At 42.4% G+C, this 21,849-nt stretch overlaps 1 protein-coding gene across 2 annotated transcripts in view; it reads right to left on the bottom strand.

Annotated features, from left to right (window-relative positions):
* syt2a (synaptotagmin IIa) overlaps nt 1–21,849 on the bottom strand; it is a 77,060-nt gene that overhangs the window by 50,781 nt on the left and 4,430 nt on the right. The window contains exon 1 of one of the 2 annotated variants that reach the window (XM_037541343.1): nt 2,000–2,125. The exons of the other annotated variant lie outside the window; for it this stretch is intronic. The gene's annotated coding sequence lies outside the window, so the exon portion shown is untranslated. Of the gene's footprint in view, nt 1–1,999; nt 2,126–21,849 lie in introns of those variants that run through there. 2 annotated transcript variants of the gene reach the window in all.

The raw sequence follows: 21,849 nt of genomic DNA, 5'->3' as shown, positions 1-21,849 counted from the left end.
TTAAAACTGCTTTGGTGTAGAAAGAATGAATACCAATATCACAGCCAGACAGCTACACATTGTACCGTGCAGTAGATATCATCAGCTATCTGGTTTGAATTAAGCAAACTAAACTCCATATAACAGAAAAAAAGACATAAGAACACATTCATTCAGACCCATCATTGTAAGAATGAAATCTAATTTTATGATTGCATTGTCTTTTTTTTCTTTACACTCTATGTAGAATCTAGCTTTCAAAACTAGGGCAACTACACATGTAGAAAACACAGCTGTGGATAATGTATTTAAACTCAAGCTCTGTCTGTCTTCAGTGGTCACTTTCAAATCTATGGAGAGGCCAGTCAGCTCTCAGTTTATTTGTTTAGTCTGCCAGATGAAGTTGTGAAGTACTATCCTATGGTCTATCATTAAATAAACAAGAAAGTAACTTAGCACTGTATATTAATGTTTCAGTACCTATTTTTAGAATAATGACTTCATAAAGAGAGCTAAGCTAACATTATTAGTATATGTATCATCATAAAGCTTGTTTTCAAATTATCTCAAGGGTCAAAGGTAATCACATACATACACTCATACAGTACTGCACACACACCTAAATGGCAATTCCAGAAATACAGGATAGCACCAACATATTATCATGTCAAGAATTTCATGTTAACATTCAGTTTTGTCAGATTTCAATATTGTCAAGTTTGTTTAGACGATTCAGGTTTTGTTAAATATTCACAGGAGAATTTGCAGTAAACCATCTTAGACTGATATTAGCAGGCCAGCGAATAACAACATGATGTCTAGAATAATGTTACTGAAATAGCCGCATTACTTGCTGCATGTTTATTTGCTCTGTTATGTCATGGTATTTGTCTGTACAACCTTGCAAAGAGTTTTATGGCCGCAAAAACCTAAAAAGAACAGTTTTCTATTATTTGTCTTGGTAGTGTGTGTCCCTGAATTTGGGTTGAATATTACTGATCTATAATTAGTCTGTTACCTTGAGAACTTAAATCCTCTATTATGTCTCTTGGTCTGTTTGAGGGAACACTTTTGGTTTCTAAAAGAGAAACGATACATTTATTTGCTAGTGATGGACTTCCCAGCTATTCTCCTGTACAACGCAGGCCTCCTGCTTTTGAGACAAACTCAAGCCATCCATCAGCGTTACCTTACTGCAGAAGACTGACACACAGTGACGGTAATGAGCACAGACCTTATGATTAAACACAAATGTATGTTATTGCATATTAATGGTCCATGAAAGTGCTGTACTATAGTATATAATATTAAAGTTATAACTATACTGCCAATATGATATTGCTTAAATGACAACAGATTTCATCACAATATGGAGTGTATTGTTATCATTATGTAAGTCAGATTATACTGTTAACCCCACAAAAAAGTCATGTCAGTTATACATGGATTTATTCTGATGAACATATCAATATAATTTGAATAGCAACAGTTTTTCTGAGGGATAAGAGACTTTTAGTAAAGGTTAAGGCAAAGCTCTGTAACATGATCACTTAGTCATGTTGTAGTATATATGTGAGAGAGTATACACATTTGTTTGAAGTGTATGTTGGTTAACTTACATTTTACTGTTTAGTACTAACTTCAACATGTGCTACTGCCATTTACAGTGTGAATTTTACAGTATGGTGTGAATGGAATGCAGTCCTCAGAAAGACTGTCCCATCAAATGACACATTACTCATTCACATGTCCACACAATGACTCAAGACACAATATGAGAGTAATGTGTAATAACAGAGACTAGTTTGTCAACACAGACTAAGTGACGGCCAACAGTATGAGTTTTGAGTGCTTGGTGCTAATTCCTCAGATTACTCTCCATCATACCACATACACATTAGATGAAGTAAAATAATCTATGACTATGATAGATCTATGATCTACCTCTGTCAGAAATATTGAATTATATAGCACTTTAGAATAAAGTACTCTTATGGTCTAATGATTCACAAATGCTTACATATCTGTCTTTACACATCTGTATTATCCCAAGTGACTGCACATATTTCCAGATGTGGGAACTGGTACAGCTGGGCTTTCTCTTCGAAGGTTGAGCCAGAATTGGTGTCTTCTTTTATTACATCACTGCCCTGTCTTTTATTCAGAAATCTTCCTGGAACCTAAGTTACCAAAAACAGACAGGAGAGTTCCTTTGTCATTTCATTTGCAGCTTACGCAAAGACTGCAAGCAACAATAAATCAAAAAGTCCATTTATATGCTAACAACAGCACTAACATTCGTTTCATTCAAGAACATGTAAAATGTGTTCAAAGTTACAGATCAACCAATTAAATCAATGAAAAATTGTATATGTAATTACGTGTCATTTTATAATAAATCCAGTGGTTTTCATTCTGAGCTTTTTCTTTTTCTTTTTAACCCAAAAATTTCACTAGGATCTCAGCTGCGGTTGCGCACACAGAGAGAACCAAATAAGCAGCAGTTTTCAGCACCGTTTCTGGGATAGCTCCGACCAAGCACAGACAGAATTCACATCAATAAACCTGATACCTTAAACAAGAGCGAGAGGAAGAAATAAGAAATTCTTCCCGTTTCCATTTGTGTTGGCTAAATCAATGCAAAGACATGCTAGACTTTCAGTATTCGTAGCTCCGAGGACGATACGATGTGAACGTGCAATAAGCTAACAGAATATCCTACGAGGAGAGATATAGCATCTAGCAATTCTACACAGTTAATCTGGAACAGGGTTATTTCCTCTAAATGAATCCATGCTGCTTGACTATCCACGGTGAAAAGACTTCCTGAGATTACACAACACGCCGTGACGCCTGCCATCCCACACTGCGACAAAACGCATTCACGTTAACGGGGGCACGTGGACAGAGGGGTCTATGAGAGACTGCTGTTTAATATTGCATGCTGCAGTGGTCGCGTCTCTCCTCGGGAAAACGCAAAGCTTTTCGGTGAGGAAAGGTATGGTACACAAACATATAGTCGAATTAATGCCTTTTTGTCACTACGCCTTTGTGATATTCTAATGTTTTTGTTATCTTGTTAGTTGAATGGGTTGAGAGGAATTAAAGAACCGTGTACAATAAAGGCATATAGGCAAATAAATTAAAAAATGAACGCATTTCAGCTTTTCAGATGTGTTGTGTGACCATGAAGAGTGGGATCTAACCACCCTATTAGGTATAGTTCTGATGTATTTCTTTATTATCGTAAAATGTGTACAAAAGGAATAAAACGAAAGGAAAAACAATTCTATGAATAGCTGTGTCCAAACCTTTGACTGGTAGTGTATATAACTGACTTATTACAGGCCTAATACACTACAGATACCACTTTGCATAGCCGTGGATCATGAACTCGAAAATGTTTTCGACTAAAATCCTTTTTGCTTTGAATGACTTTAATTATGTTTATTTTATTAAAATAAATGACTGAACATTCCATCTCGTCACTACCAAAACAATAATAGCACTGAAACATAACTAAATATTTTGGTAGAGACTGCTTCAGTAGTGACTGTTTCAGCTGTAACAATTCTGGCAAATTTTGAGCATAATTCAAAATGCTAGCAAGTCCACGACTAGCAAACACAGCTTTGAAAAGTTATACACAAATAAAATCATAATATTTTTTGTTTAAACACAAGGTTCATTTAATTGCAGAAAATGTGTTTTGGTAATGATGATGTTTTAGGTTACACACTAACATTCAGATGTCAGGACACATCTACTTCAAAACAATCTTTACACAAATGGAAAGACAAAGGTATTACACACTTACATCACATTCTACAGAATAAAAGCTTTGTAACCCTTTCACATTTAACCCAGGTATACAGCATTGAGAGTAACCAGTTTCTGGAATATCATCAACTTGGATCCATACTAAACTCAAAATTTAAAAACAAAAAAGATATTGATAGAACTAAGTCCACTAAACATCTATTCCTAAAAAAATATTATTTAAAATTTATAAATTCCTACCTGAGTTACATCATACAATTTATGTACCAAAGAAAAAGTGGGAAAAAGATCTCTTGGTTACTCCCTCTACCAACCTCTGGACAAACATTCTGGAAAACACATTTAGCTTGACTAACAATACTAACTCCATTGTTAAAACAACCCATATCCCCATCCCCATCACTCTGTCTGTTAGGTGACACATCATCAGTGCATCTAAACAAAGAGGAAAACAGAACACTTTTGGTGGCGCTAACCATCACTAAAAAGACTAAATCAAATCAAATCAAATTTATTTGTATAGCGCTTTTACAACGGATGTTGTCACAAAGCAGCTTCACAGAATTCCAGAAGAGAACAAAGTTTTAACGATAATGTAAAAACCCCCCGGCGGGCAAGCCAGGGGCAACAGTGGCAAGGAAAACTCTCTCAGAACTTAGGAAGAAACCTTGGGAGGAACCAGGCTCACCAGGGGGGACCCATCCTCCTCTGTTCAAACTATCTACAAGTGATTATACTACTAATATTAATAGCAGTAGTATTAGTAGTACATCAGTGTAGGGTGGGCAGCTAGTCCAAGGTGGTAGCTGGTGCGTGGGCAGCTGGTCTGAAGTGGGTAGCAGGAGGGCTCGACAGTCAGTCGTCCTTCAGTGTCCGGCCGGACATGTGGGCGATTGTATACTCGGAAAAAAGCAGGGAGAGGGAATTTGTTTTAGGGGATATAAACATTTACAGAGTGTGGCTAATGACTCCGGCAGATCTGACTATGACAGCTTAACTAAAAGGAGAGAAACAGAAGGAGACACAGACATGGCAGCACTCTGAAACTGTTTGGCATCCCTCCGCTCCACCGTCCACAAACTTGAGTGACCGCATGCGAGCAGCGGGACGACGGCAACAGCGTCTCAGTTTACTATAATTCCCTGTGTCCATGGACCCCTGGATCGGCTGCCTTTATCTAAGGGGGAACATTACCTATAAAAAGCTAAACTGAACAAGTGAGTTTTCAGCCTAGTTTAAAGACTGAGACTGAGTCCCAAACATTTTCTGGAAGATCATTCCAGAGTTTGGGGGCTTTATAAGAAAAAGCTCTCTACACCCAGCTGCAGCCTTATGAATTCTAGGAACTATTAATAAGCCAGCACTCTGGGATCTGAGTAGTCGTGATGGCTTGTAATGGGAAATAAGGTCTTGTAAGTACTCACACATAGCAATGGAAAAAACACATAGCAATGGAAAAAATCTCAGCATCTCTCAGAAACAAATCTTACGAATACGAAAAACATGGTCAACACTTAACAACATTCTACAACCACCTTAACTTGCAACGGCTTTTAGACCTACTTGTGATGCCTCCACCCAAATGTTCCTGGTCTCAAACATGTGTGGACACACACACACACACACAGAAATAAATATATATGGCAGGTATAACAAATAGCTAAAGCTCAATTTGTCCTTTTTTATTTTTTATTTTTGTGGGATCACATGTTCTGTATGTTTCTAGTATGTTTTCTCCCAACTTCCACCATTTTTTCCCTCCTTTATTCCCCCTTGTAATTTTTGTTTGCTTGTATGTTTGCAATTTGTTGTCCTCCCTCTACAAGATGGCAGCATATACTAAAAGAAATTTGCTATACCAATAATAAAAAAAGAAATTGTCTCCCAAGGAGGGGTGGTGGTGGCGGGTTAAAAAAATAAAATAAAATAAATAAATAAATAAAATTATAAAAAACATATACCAATACGGATGCCCTGTACAGCAATATTATCAAGTCCAGTTGTACAGATTAAGTCCAGTGCATGACCATGCTCGTGTGTGGGAAAGTTGACATGCAGTGTGAATCCAAAGCAGTCGAGCAATGACATAAAATCAGTTGACATAGTCGAGGCCTTGTCAATATGTAAATTAAAGTCACCAAGTAATATAACAGTAGAGGACAGAGCACAAACAGTTCAGATAAATCCCATAAAAAACTAGTCTGCATTGGAGGAGGACGATAGATCAGCATAGCAAAGTAATGGAATCGGACCAGGTAATTTTTTTACAAGATGTTCAAATGAAGATCTTCTGTAGGAGTCTGTCATGAGAAAGTGTAGATTATTATAGAATATAACTGCTAAACCCCCACCCCTACCTTTGAGTCGAGGTATAAATAGGTAGTTAAAGCCAGTGAGTTCAGGTGTAAGAATTCATTTGGTATTTGCCATGTTTCGGTGAGAAATAACGCATCAAAGTTATTCTCAAGCATCTTTTGCCGAAGAAGTAGCGATATACCTGATAACGAGCAGCAGTTTAATAAGGCCATGCTAGTGTCCTCGTGATTCATATCTGTTTCCTGACTCCGGTCGACTTTGCAAAACGGTTGCAAAAGAGTAGAATCCCTCCACACTGTGCAGGGAGAGGGTTGCGCGGTGCAGATGACCACATCGATGGTATTGTCAATGCTGAGGAAACAGTGTAGTGGAATGACCGATGGAATGTCCGGTAGATTCTTCTTTGATGTACGCGATGTACACCTAGCTATTCCAAGTGATTTACAGTAATTGTAAATTTCTGAATTGTGGCATAAACGGTAGTTCCAGCTACATAAGGCTGTTGATGTATACTCAAGTACCATGATTGAGAGATTCAAAGCAAGTATTCCAAAACAGAACATCAACCACCTGACCGTATTGCCAACCTCACGTGCCCTACGCCCACAAAACAACAGAGCCATTGGACAGTGCCTGCCAAGGGAGGGGATATTCACTTATCAAACGGGCCGAGTAGCAGAGTGCACCAGGGAGAGTAACAGGAGAGAAGGCTTCTAGACACGGCAGGGCGAGGCTGTGTTGGTGGAAACGTCCAGTAATCCAGAGTGTAAGCAACAGTCCAAATGTTTGATAGTCCAATAGCAGTGCAATATCACTCCAAAATCAGGTAGGAAGACCGTATAGTCCAGAAAGCAGTCCAGCATGAAAGCTTAGTGATGTGTAATCCAGTGACAACACAAAATCAAAACAGACACACAGACCCACCAAGAAGTGGCTGCCAATAGCACTCTCATTCTCTCAGCGGAAAACAGAAAAACACACTCAAAAAAACAATATTTATTTATCTGATATTTTTTCCACCACTCACGATTGGACTACGACCTTGAAAGGCCCCATGTATTTAGGAGCCAGCTTTTTGGATTCCACAGAATCCAAAGGAAAAGGAGCTCTGCTGTCTCCTTGGCAGATGGAAGCTTGGGCAGTGCCACAAACTTGCATGCCTTGGAGAAGCGGTCCACAAGGACCAGGATGACTGTTTTGCCCCTGGCAGGCCTGTGTTGCCCCTGGCAGGCCTGTAACAAAGTCAAGGGATACATGAGACCAAGGACGCACAGGGAAAGGCAGTGGGTGGAGGAGACCTTGGGGCCATGACCGAGGTGCCTTGCAGTGTGCACACGTCTTGCAAGACACGACAAAGGCACAGATGTCTCTCTCCATGCTGGGCACCCCTGGGTAGCCCATAATCGGCGAGGCATGCTCCCACCGCAGCACTCGTTGCCACACAGCGGCAGGCTGCCTCCAGGATCAGGCTCCTGTCGCTGGGCCTCCCTGTCGCTGGGCCTCCACTGGGAGAGGGGCCAAGAACTGAGGAGCAGGAATAATGGGTTCCAGGGAGGCATCAGGCTCTGGAGGCACCCATTGTCTGGACAGGGCATCTGGCTTGGTGTTTTTATAGCCCGGCCTATAAGACAGCAGGAAGTCAAAGCAGCTAAAAAACAGTGTCCGCCGGACTTGGCACGGGTTGAGCCGCTTTGCCTGTTTATAGGCCTGGATATAGGCCAGATTCTTGTGGTCAGTTCAGACAATGAAGGGATGTTTAGACCCCTCAAGCCAGTGCCTCCATTCCTCCAAAGGCGAACTTCTCGGCCAGAAGTTCCCTGTCTCTGACATCGTTATTGTGTTCAGCCAGGGTAAGGTGGTGGGAAAAGAATGCACAGGGGTGGAGCTTCTTTGCCGGGCCTAGCTGTTTGGAAAGCACAGCCCCACGCCGACTTCTGAGGCGTCTACCTCGACGACGAATGGCTCCTCTGGATTGGGCAGCTGGAGGACCGGGGGGGATGTTAACTGTGCCTTGGTCTCCTCAAAAGTTTTCTGGGCTTCACTGGTCCAACAAAAGGGCCCTAGGGTCTTCCAGATAATGGCAGTGATGGGTGCCACCATGGAACTGAAGTTCCTCACAAAGCGGCAGAAGAAGTTGACAAACCCCAGGAAACATTGGACCAGCCAGAGAGAGGTAGGACGTGGTTAGTCCACCACAGCTCTGATCTTGGCCGGGTCCATGTGAAGGGTGCCCGTGGACACCGCAAAGCCCAAGAAGGATATTGTGGGGGCATGGAACACCGATTTTTCCAGCTTAATGTATAGGAGGTTCTCCAACAACAGTTGCAGAATCTGCCTAACATGCCCAACATGTTCCTTTAGGGAGCAGCTATAGATATGTCATTGAGGTAGACATAGAAGCCCAGCACTTCTCGGATGACTTCGTTTATGAAGTGCTGGAAGACTGCCAGGATGTTCATTAACCACCTCTCCGGATGAGGTCTCTCTGATGCATGCAAGTGTCCAAGCGAATGCTCATGTCATAGAGGCCCTATAATATGGAGGGCAGCTCCCGGGTGGCCAGTTCACCCTTGAGCCTCCCATTAAGCACTTGCTGGAAAACAGCCATTACCGCCTCCTTGTTCCAGCCACTCTCGGCTGCCAGCATCCAGAATTCCATAGCGTAATCTGCCACCAACAGTGTCCGGGGAATCCAGCTCCCACAATGAGGTAGCCCAAGCCAAAGCCCTGCCGGTCAACAGAGAAATCATATAGGCCACTTTGGATCTCTTTGTTGGAAACCAGGAGGGTTGCTGTTCAAACACCAAGGAAAACTGCAAGAGAAAACCTGCAAGAGAAAATGCCCGCCAGAACTCCCTGATGACTCCTGGGTCCAGAATATGGGACGCTGGAACCTGGAACCCAGGTGTCGCAGGCTGGACGCCTTGCTGCCCACGCTCTCTGCTGGCAGCAGGTGAAGCAGGCTGAATGCTTACAGTTTATAACAGAATCTGCTGCTTTTTTACCCACCATGTATTACATTTAAGCATGCATACTTTCACTCTCTCCTATCATCTGTAAAAATTACTTGGAACACTTGATTACCAAATTTGGTAAGCATACAGGGACCTTCTTTGGGAAAATGGCACAATGTTTTCAAGATATTACAGCCAGATATTGTGTTTGTATATAACATGTGGCTCTTACCTTCTGGCTGAAATAAATGTGAGAGGAGATTATCTTATGAGGCTCAGTCACTTCCAGCAAACTGCAGAATCCAGGACTCTTGGTAGCTTGAATCCTGTCTGGATAAGTAGCTGCTGCTGGTCTTTTCACACCAGGAACTGAGACATATGGGTGTTGTCAAAGGTGAAATACAGGGGCTCCTTGGGGATCCAGGACCCCCTAATTAATCTCTTGGACCATCAGAATGTCTCTAAATCCCTGAACATTCTTGATTCTTGATCCCTGAAAATTATGCTATCCATTAGGGGAAAAATGCAAGTTTATCCTTAATACTCTTCACTAACAAGAGCAACTAACAGCATTGGTTTGTCTCAGGGTGCCGCTGTATCCAAGGTAGATATTACAATTTTCCTCTGGTGCCAGAACATAACTGCTGTGCCAATTAAGGTGGAACAAGGTTGTTTTTGCAGCTTCAAAAGCTGTGCCGCAAAGATTTTTTGTGTTCATGGTTTATTTTTTTTCTATAGAACTACAGAAACCATACCCAATATCACATATTTTATATAACATGAAATCTAACTGTATTTGATGCACAGTGCATATTGCCTTGTGACCCTTGAATCAAAACCATAAATATGAATAATGTTATGACACCCCTACTGAATGAATCACTTCCATTTGATGTCACCATTGTGCTCCTTCTGCTCCAGTCTGAGGCACTTTCCACAAATCCTCAGTTTAACTATTTCAGTTATACAGTATCACAAAAAAGTGAGTACACCCTCATATTTCTGAAAATATTTTATTATATCTTTTCATGGGACAACACTATAGAAATATAACTTGGATATAACTTAAAGTAGTCAGTGTACAGCAGTATAACAGTATAGATTTACTGAAAATATCTCAACATACAGCCATTAATGTCTAAATAGCTGACAACGCAAGTGAGTACACCTCACAGTGAACATGTCCAAATTGTGCCAAATTGTTTCGTTGTCCCTCCCTGGTTCCAGGTATGAATGAAGAGCAGGGCTATTAAATTTGGTGTTTTGGATACAATTCGCTCATACTGGCTACTCTATATTCAAAATGGCACCTCATGGGAAAGAACTCCCTGAGGATGTGAGAAACAGAATTGTTGCTCTCCACAAAGATGGCCTAGGCTATAAGAAGATTGCTAACAACCTGACACTGAGCTATAGCACTGTGGCCAAGGTCAAACAGGACATGTTCCACTTGGAACAGGCCTCACCAGGGTCAACCAAAGAAGTTGAGTCCACGTTTTCAGCGTCATATCCAGAGGTTGGCTTCAAAAAATAGACACATGAGTGCTGCCAGCATTGCTGCAGAGGTTGAAGAAGTGGGAGGTCAGCCTGTTAGTGTATCAGCAATGCATCAACTCGGTCTACATGGCTGTTGTCCCAGAAGGAAGCCTCTTCTGAAGCTGATGCAACAGTTTACTGAAGACAAACAGTCCAAAATATGGATTACTGGAACCATGTCCTATGATCTGATGAGATCTGATAAGATAAACTTGTTTGGCTCAGGTAGTGTCCAGCATGTGCGGTGGCACCCTGGTGAGAAGTACCAAGACAACTGTCCCTTGCCTACAGTCAAGCATGGTGGTGGTAGCATCATGGTCTGGGTCTGCATGAGTGCTGCCCGCACTGGACAGCTGTGGTTCATTGAGGGAAACAAATTCCAACATGTACAGTGACATTCTGGGCAGTCATGGGCTGGAGGTTAGGGAACCAGCCTTGTGACCAGTGTGAAGGTCTCCAGTTCGACCTCCAGAGCTGACAGTAAGGCACCTAACCCCCAACTGGTCCCCAGGCGCTGTGGATAGGGCTGCCAACCGCTCTGGGCAAGTGTGCTTGCAGCCCTAGTGTGTGTGTGCTTACTAGTGTGTATGTGGTGTTTCACTTCACGGATGGGTTAAATGCGGAGGTGAAATTTCCCTGTTGTGGGACTAATAAGGGTCATTTAATCTTAATGGTGAAGCAGAGCATGATCCCCTCCCTTCGGAAAGTGTGCGCATGGCAGTTTCCAACTCGATAACAACACCAAACACACCTCTAAGATGACAGCTACCTTGCTGAAGGTAAAGGTGATGGACTGGCTAAGTATGTGTCCAGACCTAAACCCAATTGAGCCCCTGTGGGGCATCCTCAGGCGGAAGGAGGAGGAGTGCAAGGTGTCTAACATCCACCAGCTCTGTGATGTCATCATGGAGGAGTGGAAGAGGATTCCAGTAGCTTGTGCAACTCTGGTGAATTCATGGAATTGCATGGAAGGCAGTGCTAGATAGTAATGGTGGTCACACAAAATATTGACACTTTGAGCACAATTTCACTGTGTTCACTGTGAGGTGTGCTCACTTGTGTTGCCAGCTATTTAGACATTAATGGATGTGTGTTGAGTTATTTTCAGGGGACAGTAAATCTATACTGCTATACAAGCTGTATGAAAAGATATAATAAAATATGTCAAATGTGAGGGGCATACTCACTTTTGTGAGATACTATATATATATATATATATATATATATATATATATATATATATATATATATATATATATATATGTATATATATGTATATATATATATATATATATATATATATATATATATATATATATATATATATATATATGTATACTGCTCAAAAAAATAAAGGGAACACTTAAACAACACAATATAACTCCAAGTAAATCAAACTTCTGTGAAATCAAACTGTCCACTTAGGAAGCAACACTGATTGACAATCAATTTCACATGCAAATGGAATAGACAACAGGTGGAAATTATTGGCAATTAGCAAGACACACTCAATAAAGGAGTGGTTCTGCAGGTGGGGACCACAGACCACTTCTCAGTACCTATGCTTTCTGGCTGATGTTTTGGTCACTTTTGAATGTTGGTGGTGCTTTCACACTCATGGTAGCATGAGACGGACTCTACAACCCACACAAGTGGCTCAGGTAGTGCAGCTCATCCAGGATGGCACATCAATGCGAGCTGTGGCAAGAAGGTTTGCTGTGTCTGTCAGCGTAGAAGCTGGAGGTGCTACCAGGAGACAGGCCAGTACAACAGGAGACAAGGAGGAGGCCGTAGGAGGGCAACAACCCAGCAGCAGGACCGCAACCTCTGCCTTTGTGGATCACTGCCAGTTCCCTGCAAAATGAACTCCAGCAGGCCACAAATGTGCATGTGTCTGCACAAATGGTTAGAAACCGACTCCATGAGGACGGTATGAGGGCCTGACATCCACAGATGGGGGTTGTGCTCACAGCCCAACACCGTGCAGGACGCTTGGCATTTGCCAGAGAACACCAGGATTGGCAAATTCACCACTGGCGCCCTGTGCTCTTCACAGATGAAAGCAGGTTCACAATGAGCACATGCGACAGACATGACAGAGTCTGGAGATGCCGTGGAGAGTGATCTGCTGCCTACAACATCCTTCAGCATGACCGGTTTGGCAGTGGGTCAGTAATGGTGTGGGGTGGCATTTCTTTGGAGGGCCGCACAGCCCTCCATGTGCTTGCCAGAGGTAGCCTGACTGCCATTAGTTACCGAGATGAGAGCCTCAGACCCCTTGTGAGACCATATGCTGGTGCTATTGGCCCTGGGTTCCTCCTAATGCAGGACAATGCTAGACCTCATGTGGCTAGAGTGTGTCAGCAGTTCCTGCAAGATGAAGGCACTGAAGCTATGGACTGGCCCGCCCGTTCCCCAGACCTGAATCCGATTTAGCACATCTGGGATCATCATGTCTTGCTCCATCCACCAACGCCACGTTGCACCACAGACTGTCCAGGAGTTGGCGGATGCTTTAGTCCAGGTCTGGGAGGAGATCCTTCAGGAGACCATCCGCCACCTCATCAGGAGCATGCCCAGGCATTGTTGGGAGGTCATACAGGCACGTGGAGGCCACACACAATACTGAGCCTCCTTTGTTTTAAGGACATTACATCAAAGTTGGATCAGCCTGTAGTGTGTTTTTCCACTTTAATTTTGTGTGTGACTCCAAATCCAGGCGTCCATTGGTTAATAAATTTGATTTCCATTGATGATTTTTGTGATTTTGTTGTCAGCACATTCAACTTTGTACAGAACAAAGTATTTAATGAGAAGATTTCATTCATTCAGATCTAGGATGTTTTTTGAGTGTTCCCTTTATTGTTTTTAGCAGTGTACTTATAGGTGCAGTGTGTAAGATTTGGTGGCATCTAGTGGTGAGGTTGCAGAATGCAACCAACTAAACGTCCTTCCAAAAGCGCAGAAGAACCTATGGTGGCTGGCAGGTTTTGGCATTCTTTGAGAATGAGGATTCACCTTTCAACTTTTCATTTTTAGCCATTGAGCTCCATTTATTCCCATTCGTTGAGGACTCACTTGCAGGCACCCTTTGCTGTTTTACAGTCATGTTTTTGATTTAATAGGGGAAATAGTCAGTGGCCAGGCTCCTCATGAACTGGCTCTAGTTGTGCAGTTTTTGATTCCTGGACAATTGTTCCTACTAGAGATGAAATAGTGGTGGTGATGCTGCCGCAAATAGACAGTAAAGACCAAATACTGTTTTCTTCATAAACATAAACATTCACAAGCAATTTTTCACCAGGATTTTTATTTTTAGAAGGAATGCATCTGATTTGTGTCAGATGACCATGGCATCCAACACTCCATGACAAAAGGTGTTTATGGATTCATATCCTACCTTTGATGACTTTATACGATTAAGGAAACACTTGCTTTGATATTTTGACATAGCCATATTAATTTTGTAGCAAAAAAAATTGTAAGCTGCCAGATCACAGTGCGAGAACTTTTAAACACAAGTTGACATTTTGTAAATTTGTTTTTGGCTTTAGAAATGGCTAGACACACATACAAACATAACATACTTCACTCTGTCTGGGTCTCATTTTTACTGGTTTCACAGGAACATCTCTGTCAGGATCTCATTTTTATAGTTTACCCAGGAACATCTTTTGACCACTGCTGGGGTTTTTAATTAAAATACACAGTGTGCTACTGAAGAACTGAAAGATTGATAGTAACAGTTGCTAACCAATGACTGGAGGGCTGACAAAATATTTGTTGATGAATTTGACTATAGTTCAGAACTACTGAATGTTAACTGACAGACAAATTCAGTGTAGCTGCCGTTATTTGTTTAACTTGCTAGCTGAGATTAGCTAGATTGCTATTGACATCCACACCTGTGTGTGCTTTTGTACACTTAAAATCATAGAATGTTTCCGTACAATGGCAGAATATGGCTGCTGCTTTACGTTTTTTTTTTTTTTTTTTTGGTATTGTTTGGGTATATGTTTTGATTTTTTCTGCCTGGCTTAGTAGTCTGCCTTCCCTGTAGCTCAGATGCTTCTAACGCTGGACCAAGCAATGCTAATTACAGTTGTGAGGCTGCCTTGACCAGCAGTCTGAATGACACTGCACCGCAACTACACAGCTGATTCAGCTGGCTGCTTGTTCAATGCGACATTGCTGCTACCAGGATGCCTGGGCCTTCTTCAGTATATAACAGCTTTGTGGCAGCCTAGGTTGCCTGTTTAGATGATGGTGCACTGCAGCTGTGAGATTGACTTGACTAGTGGTGTTTGGCTGCATAACAGTATATAACAACATAACAGTACACCGTAGTTATGAAGCTGCTTGGGCTAGCTGCTTGAGTAACCATACCCCTTTGCAGCTATAAAACTCTACAAGGCTCCCCTGGCCAACTGCCTGTTTGATGTCACATTGCAGTGACAACTCATCCTGGGCACTTTCTGGGCTAGCAAAGTGACTAACAGAAACAAAGCTCCAACTATCACTATAATAGTCAGAAAAATTCTGTCTTTCTGACACTTAATTTGACTTACTCAGATGTGAGTCTTTAGCTTCTGAACTTGCCTCAGTGCAACATCAGTGAACTCGGATTGCTAGTGATTTAGCCTAAATCACTAGCTAAATCACTATTAAACATATAATTAAACATATGTGAGCTGGAATAGACCTGTGTTGTGTGTAAAGTTGTTTAGGCCTTCTTGCTAAACTAACATAAGTTTCTAGAGCTACCAGGAAGCCTGAAACAAAAGAAGCTAATACACAAACACACAGGTTTCCATGCTCAGATGTAAGTCTTTATTCCCAATACTTGTGTCAGTGAAGCTTCAGTGAGCCGGAATGAATCAGTGCTGGTGTAGTGGAACCATGCATGTCATGTCATGACAAGTACCCCAAAAGTAACAAAGTAATCAGATTGCTTCTTTTACTGTAGCAATCCTCTGGATTATTTAACAGATAATCAGTAAACAACCATCCATTCTGGTCCTACTTGACCTAAGAGCCAAGAGAACTTGAAAACTGGGTTGTCATTTCAGGGACTGTCTCAGTGTGGATTTAAAACTTATCTCACAAACAGACAGTGTTTTATTGCATTGGCAAACTACTACTTCTCTCATTGTACGTGCTACCTCTAGACAATGTAATCAGGAAACACAAGCTAAATTTTCATAGCTATGGTGATTACATGCAATGATGCATTTCCCTATCCTCTGAAAGTCAAGACTATAGTGATTGGCTATCAAATTATGTGTCAAGTATCTTCAAATGGATGTCAAAAAATAGTCTGCTGCTTAATCAGGACAAAACTGAAATTCTGATTCTTGACACTGAATATCAGAGAAAATATTTAAAAATTAGGCTCTAGGGGTCATGTGTTAAATCCGAAGTACTGAACCTAGGTGTCATTTTAGATTCTCATTTTAGATTCTCATTCTCATATAAAATCATACCTTTTTGCCCTAGTTCAATGCATTGAAACTTGTCCATGCATTTGTCAGGAATCTATTGTTGCAATGATCTTTTCAATGGGCATCTCAGGGAAACTATATATCCTCTGCAACTTGTACAAAATGCAGCAGCACGGATCCTAACAAAAACAAAAAAGGAAATCCTATCACCCCTGTACCTGTATCTTGTGTCTGGAGTGCTTTACAAATTTCAATAATATTATTATAATTGCCTGCTCTTAGAACAGCTATATGCCATATTTGACGGTTTATTAGATACATGCAGAATATAAATTTGACAATATTGTAATTTTAAATACATTTATTTATTTTAGCCATACATGTCAAATGCAGGGCTGCCAAATCTCATGCATTAAACATAAGACTCAACTAGAGGCAGTCATGGGCTGGAGGTTAGGGAACCAGCCATGTAAGGTCGCCAGTTTGATCCCCTAAGCCCACAATATGTGGCTGAATTGCACTTGACCAAGGCATTTCCAGCAGCATCTGTCACTACCCTATCTGCATCCCCTGTCCAATTTCCACCATACATGCGCGGCACTGTCACAAATGCATAGAAAATATTACTTTTACTTGCAATGCCCAATCTGTAGAGCATATATGTAAGCATTTACTGTAGTTGAGCTGTAAAAATATGACCATGTTCCTCTGTAGTAGTTCTCTGCTTAGTTGGCAAGCTATCCTAAGTGTTTATTAGTAAAACCACAGAGGTGTTTTTTTTAAAGGTGTCTTTGAGGGTATCTTACCTGAGCCATTTTGCTTTGTGTATGATTTCATTATTGGCCTGTATTTGCACTATAAGAGCAACAGCTCGAACAGAGCTCAGCAAAATATAGGCTCAATCTCAAATGATATAACATGACAACAGCCTCCACACACGAACAGTGCAATGCATATCCAAACAAAAGGCATTTATATTGTCAAACCTGCACAGCATCCTATCTGTAGTGCACTATGTTGCAAAATCCCTGACTTGTGCAGTGCACTATTTGAGATTCATCCACAAACGGTCTGTACCCTTCTTGTCTCACTGCATCCTAAACTTAATGTTTGGAAAGAAACATAGTAAATGAGATTAAAATAGGAGAGTAAATAGGACTGATTACCATTATAATGGTTTCAGCATTAAGCACCCCAAGCTAATCTGCTAATACAACATCGTAAAAAGATAATTTGGGGTACGGATCAGGCAGCATCCGAAAAGGTAACGTAGTGTGCAGGACACAGATTGGGTCCTGAGAATGTTGCTTTACTTAAATACAAGAGAAACACTGTGCTAGAAATGGCATACTGTGTACTGCATAAATATATACTCAATACTGGATACAGTACAGTATCCAGTATGCAACACACTCTGTGTGCTGTAATAAAGGTAAGGGACGTGGCTACACTGCCAACATTTGGCACCATCTTAAGATGTGCCCCGTTCTCCTCAGCCCTCCAATCACTGCTTAGCAACTGTTGCTAGCCACTTTTCAGAGTGTATATTTATTTTATAGTGTTCTTCTATTACAGGTGGAGGCACACAGCTTTTCCACAATTGTCGACTTTACTAAAGGGTATCTCTTGCTCCAGCCTTGCCTCACACATGAAAGAGGAATGCTAACAGAGTGCACTAAACCAAAGTGACGTCTCATTTGGTCTGCTGGCAGCCTCAACTCCACGCTCTCTTGCTGCACTTAGCATCAACACAACCCTAGAAGGTGTCACAATCCTTATAGAAAAAAAACAGTAAATAATTGCTGCAGAACAAGAATAAACATGAAAAACATTTCTTGAACTCAATACACTACCCCCATGTGGCATTCTGTCACAGAGAAATTATACTGTCTGCTGCCTCTGGCGTGCCATTGTGGAGGACCCCACAGGCTTGGGTGTAGTCTGCAATGACTGGGGCTGAGGGGAAGCATTGGGAGGTGAATAAAGTTTTGCAGGGTTTCCCTGTTTTCCATTAGCTACCCAGCCTAATGTAGTTTTCCTATATTTTGGTGGAGCCCCTGTAAGGGGCCAGCCTGTAATTTTCTCTCAACCTAGGACCCAGCATGGTCCTACCCAGTGGCTGTCCATCTGCCCTTCTTTCTGTCGGGGCTGTAGAACCATATGAGAACTCCTAATATGAAGGTGCAGGTACAGGGAGATTCACTTGAAAGAGGCCCCAAATATTCTGTAATAACTCTCTCTAGGACAAATCAATCTGACCGAAATGACATGCAATGTGCTCCTTGGTATATGGAGCTTCGAACAAACCAGGATGCCCCTGTGTCGGAACGATAAGGTAGGCCCTGGACAGCCGTTACAACGTTTAACCTCCGTGTAGTGCAGTCCTTTACAAATACATCAAGCTATGTAGCTTATTTGTTTGGTTCAGATTGCGTCATCCTAATGGGAGTTACAGCAGAATATTTGGGCCTCTTTGGAGTGAATCTCCCTGTAGTTCTGTCACATGCTGAAGTTTCTTCCTAGTATATGAGTGTGCTGTGTCTATGAAATCTTGGAGACTGCTGGATGTACTTTTGGCCTGCTGGTTCTGGTATGGTGTCTGGGGGTGACCAAAAGCTAGTTCCACAGGGGCACTGATTTTCCTCCCCAACATTAGTAGGGCTAGGGTAGGCAAGGCTGAATCTTGGACAGCAGAGTGGATTCCTCAACCAAGGCATCAACAATGGTCTCGGCTTCTTGGTCTGGTAGTGCATAGAGCTTTGGGCATATGGTGAAATAATCCATGGCGAACAACACAAATTGGTTTCTCCCAGAAGTGCATGGAATCGGCCCTACTATGTCGACCCTAAACCGTTCACCCACTGGAAACTGCTGTAACTAGGCTCAGGACTGCCCTTGGTGTTCTCTTTGCATGCAGTATACAGGTCACACCTTCTGCAAAGGTCCTCTATGTCCTACTTCAGCCATCACCAGCAGAAACTCTGCTGGAGATGGCAAAGTGTTTTCGTGACTCTGAAGTGACCAGATACTGCTGAGACATGCATGGCTTTTAAAACTTCCTCCTGCAGCCCCTGAGGCACCAGCTCTCTGAGAATGCACTGTATTTTTTCCAAGTGTCTGCTGTCTCCTACTAACCCAGTGTCAATAATGTGCTGTACTTGTCAAGTCAAGTCAAGTAAATAGTAGTGATAACATTAAATACACAGTAAACAGGAGAAGTGTGAATATAAACAGAGACTAAATAAACACTAAACTGTAAAAATAAACACAAATTGTAGAAAAATAGGCACATAATAAGGCACATACAGATTAAGATCTGTGGGTATAAATAGTAAATTATAAACAGTAGTGCAATTAGAGTGAGCTTATGGAGCAGTTAAAGTGATGAGTGTGTAACAGAAAGTGATGGGTGTGTAACCTGTGTAGAGTCCCTGAGAATGTCAGAGTACAGTATTGGCGAGTGGGGGTCAGGAACCCGTGTTTGGGTCCAAACTTTGTGTGTGTGGAGGGCAGAAATGGGGAATGGGGGGCAAAGTAGGGAGAGAGTTGAGCATCCTGACAGCCTGGTGTATGAAGCTGTCCCACAGTCTGCTGGTACTGGCCCGGAGACTCCGCAGTCTCCTCCCTGATGGCAGTAGGCTGAAGAAGCTGTGTAGTGGGTGAGTGGGATCACCTTCCATGCAGAGGGCTTTCCAGGTGAGACTGGAGCTGTGTATCTCTTGGAGGGAAGGGAGGGAGGTGCCAACAATCTTCTCAGCTGCTCTCACGATGTGTTGAAGCATCTTGCGGCAGAACACAGTGCAGGCACCGTACCACTCGGTGATGCAGCTAGTCATGATGCTCTCGATGGTACCTAGATAAGTTTGTCCCAGCTCCTCCTCTTCAAATGCAAAGCAGTCCTGAAATTCCATAAAATCTGCCACAACATATCTCGCTGCTGTTCGTCCAACTCACTCAAATTCTTTTTCCTTCATGCTGTCATTTTATTTTCTCTAGGTGGGGCCAGAGTCTCATTGCCTATAGGGGCATGCAAGTGACAGCATCTTGCTGGCTGCCATATTCCTCGAGTCATTTTGGGGGCTGGAAACAGTTCTGGTTGAGGACGCCATGGGAGATATGGTGCTCCTGCTTCGCGATGGCTTGTTGCTTCTCTTCGTCACCTTCTTCTCATCACTGGTGCTAACTCACCAGTCATGTGCATGGGTGGTCTATTGTATCCTCCAGCTCGACCCCCATAGGAACCACTTTAGGATGGACCACTGTAAAAATCAACCCACTATTCACCAGTGCAGTGCAAGGAATGTTCTCAACGTGGATGGAAATGTGGCAAAAATCACATGTAGACATCCCCCCACCAATGCCATTAAGTTTTACAATTTTTATCTTCTGCCTGAGCCAATCTCACTTGGGGTATGTGGAACAAAGATGTAGGGCCCTTCAGTGTCCTGCTTACTGCTACAAAGGCAAGATTTCCCACCGACTTCTCCCTCACAGGGCATGCCCTAGCCAGGTGCCTAGGCTGGCCGTATAACCAATAATGGCAAGCCCCACACCTCTGACTGTATAGCACTGGTAATAGAGTGTCTGCTAACCATTCCCGTCATCTGCTCAGCCCATGCCTGCAACTGTAATATACTTTACATTTCCTCCACTCCAGCTCTGGACCCAATGGTATTTGCACACTGCAAAATCACTGACAGCGCGATCTCCCTTTCTAACACATACGCCAAGCAAGTCACGTGGGCAGACTAGTTTGTTCTGATGAACTTTTACTGTGCTAGCTCATTTTGAACCTGGTTAACAATTCAAAATCATTAGCTAGGGCCCTCAATGACTTGACCCTGCCAGTCAAGGGCAGTTACACAGTTTAGATTGCAAAAGCTTAGGCTTGTTGCACTGACGTAACACCCCTCGGATCACTCCAGCTTATGCATTGTAGTCAGAACTCTCATTTGTATTGAGCAGGAGCAGGCAAGCTAATGCATCATCAAACAAAGCATCAGCCGCAGCTCTTTCTGTTCTTTGAGAAAAACAAAAAATGATCAGTTTAAGTTGTGCATGGAATGCCTCCCAATCTGCTTTGCTGGGGTATCTAAGGATCTTTACACTTACCACTAGGCATCTGTGTGTGGTCTCTTTTTGTTTACATTTACACTCAGGGCTCCTGGTGCTCTGCTGGCAGTCTCAGATGGCACAGCTTCATGGGTAGCTTTGGTGCTAGCCAGTGCACTCCAGCTCGATTATCTCCTCATTTCCTCAGCTGTCCTACTGAGGATGTCTGTTCATCACCGTCCATTTCCCCTCAAAGCCAGTTCCACATCCTCCTCTCTGTGTTAGCGTAGTGGTTAACACTCAACACTAAATGTAGTATTCTGCTGCTATGGAAGGAGGTACACAGCTTTTCCACAGCTGTCTCTGCCTCTAGCCTTGCCCGAAATATGTAAGTGGAATGCTAATAGAGCCTAATTCTTTTTCTGAGGTATTTTTCACTTGATCAGCTGGAAGCCTTGAATCTTCACTCTTGACTATGCATCAATACAACCCCACAAGGCATCCCAATCAGTCTCCTTATAGAAATACCTAGAAAATATCTGCTGCAGAACAAACAATCAAATTAAATGTGAAAACATTTCCCAAACTTGCTTCAGTATTTTCTTCAGCAGATGAGCCTGTGTGACTTTTAAAATGCACTCCATACTATGACAGAGGGTAGAATGTTTTTTACCCATCTTCAAAGCTACAAACACATTCCCAAAAATGTTGGGAAAAGCTGGTGTGGCTTTAGCATGGCAGTGAGTGCAGCAGCATTTGGTCAAATGTCTCTCAGTGTGTCTTTTCAATGC

Source organism: Pygocentrus nattereri, chromosome 9, assembly GCF_015220715.1.
Source record: "Pygocentrus nattereri isolate fPygNat1 chromosome 9, fPygNat1.pri, whole genome shotgun sequence".
NCBI classification, from domain to species: domain Eukaryota; kingdom Metazoa; phylum Chordata; class Actinopteri; order Characiformes; family Serrasalmidae; genus Pygocentrus; species Pygocentrus nattereri.
This window is presented reverse-complemented; position numbering and strand designations above follow the sequence as displayed.